At 36.3% G+C, this 5,748-nt stretch overlaps 1 pseudogene; it reads right to left on the bottom strand.

Moving 5' to 3' along the window:
* Positions 1-537: 537 nt before the first annotated feature.
* On the bottom strand, positions 538-1,533 carry LOC100423672 (glycogenin-1 pseudogene; annotated as a pseudogene).
* Between the last annotated feature and the right edge of the window lie 4,215 nt (positions 1,534-5,748).

Below are 5,748 nucleotides of genomic sequence, written 5' to 3'. Positions count from 1 at the left end.
CTAAGACCAGGAAATAAAATGGGTTTATGCTATTTGTTGATACATTTATGGATCACTCAGCATAATTAAAGCATATGCATAAGGTAAAGCAGAATTATAATCACTCACTCTGGCAGCACAGGGCAATTCTAAAATACAGGTGTAGTGAAAGTTACGTACAACCAGCAAGCGAGCAAGGGACAGATGCCATGTCCTCTTCTGAAGGGAGTGACTGATTTGGAACCTGGGTCTGCAGATTTTAAAAATTGATATAGTCACTTTAACAGCTTAATAATGAGTTGCCTTTACTATGTATGTTGACAATCAGCAAAAGTGAGAATTTCCAAAATGTGCTAAAGAGAATTAAAAAGCAGAACACTGTCCATATAACAGAATTGCCACTTCACAACTTTTGCCCAGCTCTCACCTGTTGTCCTGTGAAAACCTCTCATCTGATGAGTTTTAGTGAAAGTCTCTTGAAGCCATAATAGACTTTTCTCAACATAGCTCTAGGTACGAAGTATTAGGAACACGTGTCCACAGGAAATGGCAGTGTTTCTACTGGAGGTAAGTGTCACGTGTCCTCATGATGTCAAAGGAATCTTGTCCCATACAATCAGCCTGGCCCTATTCCCACCACTCCTTCTGTTCTTCCAAGGATACAAAAAGCTGTGCCATAGCTGGAATCTCCCCAAGGGACAGATATGATATGCCTCCTGAGATATCTTCCACATTTACATATGAGCAGGTGTCTTTGACAAGGTCAAATTGTTGAAGCAGAGGTAAAACATTCATGGTAAAGATGCTCCACCACAGAATGAGAAATGCTGAATGAGTCACATTGGGATCGTGGGACTCATTTTTGACACTTTTTTGTTTTGGGATCATAACTATAATTCTATGATTTGGCTCATTCTAGGAAATTCACAACGTTGGCACTTGCACCAAACATTTTAAATGCTGGGAGGTAGGAGTATATAGAGATGTCGCTTAGGTTATAAATGAACAGCAGGTGTTTTCTGATGTCTGTTGTTGCCCAGATGCTTAAAAAATGTGTTCAGTAAGCCTTGGTCTCCACTGTCAAAACTACCTTGCTCAGAAGCAAGATGCAACAGCTGATTATATGTTTCAACCGAAGGCTGATAAACAAAAATTCCGGAATTGAAGCAGTTAGGCCACCCTTGGTTGGGTGCTGCTGACAATTCTTCTTGCTCAAAAAGATCATCAGTATTTGCTAGGATCAGAGTATCTGCATCCATGAATACACATGCCTAGTAAGTGACTAGGCATGGAGCTTTGCCAGCATGGCACCCAACTCTGGCCTCTTCATTATGGTTAGGTGAGCAGAATCGCTGCTGTCTAAGACATTTACCATGATGACTTCATTAAAGACTGTCTCTAAAACTTTTTTCATGGAGTTTGAGACTTGCGGGGTGGCGAACACGGCCAGCCTTCTGGTGGTCCTGTGCTGTTTTAGAGGTGAGACCCGGACCGGTGCACCCCTTTGGTGTAGGCATAGTTTGTGGTCAGTGTTACAAAGGCCTGATCTGTCATGGTGCTGCCCAGGGGTGCGGGTGGCCGGGGCAGCTGCAGGTCGGTGGCTCAGAGAAGCCTGTGCCTGGAGGTAGCAGGACCAGCGAGGGGGCGGGAATCTATTCCATCAACCCTAGGGGTACTAACTGCTTCTTGCAGTAATTTTTTGGTCACTCCTGTTTCCTTTCTTGTTGCTTTTTCCGTCTTCTGTGTAATCTGTTATTTCTACTACATACTCGCTTTTTAAACATCTAATGTTTCTGTGTTACTGACTGGACCCTAGTAGTAAATATTGAACAATGCTTGCTGATTTGTTTTTCTGTGGTCTCTTCAAGGATTCCCCACAATCCAACAATAAAGACTTCATGTTTCATAAATGTTTCAGAAGTAATGCCTAGAAGGCCTAAAAATTTTTGGTCAAAATTAAAGAAGATATTTTGTTAAAATGTCTAGACATATTACTGCCATGTATTATAAAAATGGTGATTTAACTTTTAATTTAAAATTAATGTATTTAAAAGTATTTAATGTATTTAAAAGGCATTTCCTGGATATGCCTAAGTGGATCTTTAGTCACATACAGTTATTTCCTGATTGCTGCTTTAAAGAAGTTGCCCCTAATTGAATGAGTAAACTAAAATGACAGTAAATCCTATGGTAATCTTATCATATAAAGAAGGTAAATAGTCTATCACCATCTTACTAACTTCTAAGGAATTATTTTCTTGAAGATTTGTTGAAAGACTTTTAGCACTTTTCTAATAATTTAACATTATGCCATGTTGGAAACACTTCATAGAAAGGTAAACAATTAAATATTAAAGTTACCTATATATACTTAAAATTTGCTCAGTTTACTACTTGTGATAACCAAATTGTATGTGATTTTACTCCTTAGAAATACAATAGTGTACCTTATTATTTAGGCCAATAAAGTCTCACATTGATTTTTTCTGACCACAAACATCTCATTGACTAATATTCATGGGTGTGGTGGATCCTTTGGAAAAGAGAACTAACTAGAAAACATTTCTTGAAGACAAGATACTTCTGAAGTAATGTACTGCAGAATTATTGAAAGAATCTTTGGAACTGGGAAGTTATATTGAGATGCTATTTTGATACTGATAGCATGTAAAATATATTAAATTCGCACTGACATTTTAAAAAAGAATGGAAAGGATGAACTTCCTATTATCTGAACTGAAGTGCTTTTATGATATAATACTCTTTTTCTAAAACTATGATTAAAACTGCACTTCAAAAGTCAAATCTTTTCAAAGAAACTCTAAATTACCAAGTAAAGAATTTGAAAATCTTATCTAATGGTCTTATGAAAAATTCTCTTGACCTTTGGTTTGACATTGAAGAGCATTCTTATTTTCTAAAAGCTTCTTTTGCTGTATTCTTTTCATGACAACAGATTCATAAGGAAAAAGTCTAACAGAAAATATTTGCTCCATGTAATATGAAAGTAAAAATTTTTGTGTATGTAGAAATGAAATTGTGCATGTGTATATTTTCAGGCAATATCATTGAGAATACATTGTATAATTAGTATCCAAAATATTTAAATCAAAAACTCCTAATTTGCCTTGCTTTGCACAGTATATATTAGAAGTAAATTTCTCAGACCATGGTTTTCTTTAAATGAGTAAATTAGGGATACTTGCACATGTTAGTAGAAGAATTAGTATGATTACTTTATGCTAAAAGAAAAATATTATAGAATTTAAAATATGAGCTTTGTAATTATATTAACAGAACAAACTTTGTAATGGGTTGTTTAATTTGTAGAAGACATGCATTGCATCTGGTGTGCATTGGAATCTGAAGACCTCTGATCTGGTGACAAAGAATTAAGACTTGGAGGGGGGCAAGAAATTAATGTATTGTCTATGTTAACTTATTTTCTTATTTTGTAACCCAACTGAAATTAAGTAATAATAAAAACAAAGTCAGTGATGGGAGAAACTTCACCAGAAGCAAGCTTCAAAGAGTATTTTAGATGCAAATTTGAAAAGGGAGAGTTGATTTTCATGCAGAACAGGATAGTAATGAGAATAGAAATAATTACTTCATATAGCCCTTGAGAGTCTCAGAATTTAGATAAATTTGGAATGATGCATGAAGATAAAAGCAGGTGGGTTGTTAAAAGCCATTGATTGCCCTTTGCCTCTGCCAGATGGAATACTGATCATTTATTTTGTGGAAAATGTAACAAAAGGTGCCTTGGGTTCCAGAACAAGTACAATAGAAGAGGCCTGGGAGAGGAGGCACAACGGCCCAAGCTTTGTTTGCCATTTCGTTTCCAACTCATTATTTTGTATGAGCTCTGTAAAAGGAAAAGATTGCCATCTAACCCTAGAGTATATGCCCAGTCTTCCTGGAGCAAGAAAGGGTTGCAGGGAACCACTGTGCTAGGAAAAATAGAAGAAGAGAGTACTCTAAAAGTAGGATAATAAAAGCAGTAAGAGAGATTTTTATATCTGCCACTTTTTATTACTAGAAATAATTTATACCATGGCTTGCTGTTTTACACTTTTCATCATGAAGGCAGCAAGGCCAGTCCAGCTTTCAGAGAGAATATTTTATATGAAAATATAGCTAATACTGATCTTGATAGAAAATGGGTTGAGCATGCATACTTAATAGTGATCTCAGACAGCCTCTCAGTGTGCCAACCCCTGAGGATTAGGTATTCAATACTTAGGGAGACAGTTCTTTAAAAGAGCATTGTCAGAGTAAATATGGAGAGTTTAACACTTGAAGATCTCTTAAATGAACACTGTTACCTGCATTTTTCTAAAATTATCTACAAGAGCATAGTCTAGTAGAGTGACAGCCTTGGCATTATTTCCATCTCATGTTATCACTTGCTGATGAATTTTGCCTGGGGATCTAGAGCTTATGGAGAAAATAAATTAAACACATAGATTTTCAATCACTGTAAAGAAAAATAATAAACTGAAAAACATGTATATGCTGATTACTCTCTGTCAACCCCCTCTTCATTCTTCCTCCCTTTTTCCCCTCCCTGTACCCTAAAACAGTGGTCCTCAACATTTTTGCCACCACGGATTGGTTTTGTGGGAGACAATTTTTCCTTGGATGGAGGGGGGATGATGTCAGGATGATTTAATCACGTTACATGTATCAAGCACTTTATTTCTATTATTATTACATTGTAATATATAATGAAGTAATTATATGATCATCATAATGTAGAATCAGTGGAAGCGTGAGTTTGTTTTTCCGCAACCAGATGGTCCCATCTGAAGGTGATGGGAAACAGTGACAGGTCATCAGGCATTGGGTTCTCATAAGGCATGCACAACCTGGATCCCCACAGTTCACAACAGGGTTCATGCTCCTATGAGACTCTAATGCCTCTGCTGATCTGACAGGAAGTGAGCTCAAGTGGTAATGCTAGTGATGGGGAGCGGCTCTAAATATAGATGAGGCTTTCATGGCTGGCTTGCCCACAGCTCACCTCCTGCTGTGCGGCCCAGTTTCTAACAGGCCGTATAGTGTGGCCTGTGAGTAGCGGTCCATGGCCTGTGAGTTGAGGACTCTGAGGACTCTAAAAAAAATCAAGACCTTACATTGCATTACCATAATGTTTTACCATCAGGTTTTGAATTAGGTTCTGCTAGGGAGATACAGATTTCTTATGCTTTTCAGTATAATAAAGATAGTGTTTACTCTAGGACAAGAGACAGACAAGTTTATTTTCCATTACAAAAGTTTCTGACTTGCTAAACTCAGGCTACTTCTTTAATTCAGCATATTGCATGTAGAGTGCTGAATGTTGTCTAGTAGATTCTCTGCAATAATCTGATTTTGTGTACGGGTGTACAATTAATATCTCTGTATAAGCTAGACTATTTTATAGCTCTATGGAGGGAGAAATAAAGCAATAGAAAATAAAACCTATGCAAATGTTTATTGATTATTGCAATGCAAATAATTTCTGTCTATAGCAATGTGAATGAAACTTTAGAAAACATATATCTCTTTAAGTCAAATTCTCATTTAAACCTGTTTTAATATATTATTGGCATCCTGTTTAATTAACGAGTGAAATAAAACCTTTGATGCATTAATTTTGTATTTATATGAAGGTCATGTTTTACTTTTTAAAACTGTTAATAAGACTACATATATAAACACTGATTTTAAAAAGTTTCTCTAAACACATGTATATATCACTAGGAACTGACATACTTTTATTAC

The sequence above is a fragment of the Macaca mulatta genome, chromosome 17 (assembly GCF_049350105.2).
Source record: "Macaca mulatta isolate MMU2019108-1 chromosome 17, T2T-MMU8v2.0, whole genome shotgun sequence".
Taxonomy (NCBI): Eukaryota; Metazoa; Chordata; class Mammalia; order Primates; family Cercopithecidae; genus Macaca; species Macaca mulatta.
This window is presented reverse-complemented; position numbering and strand designations above follow the sequence as displayed.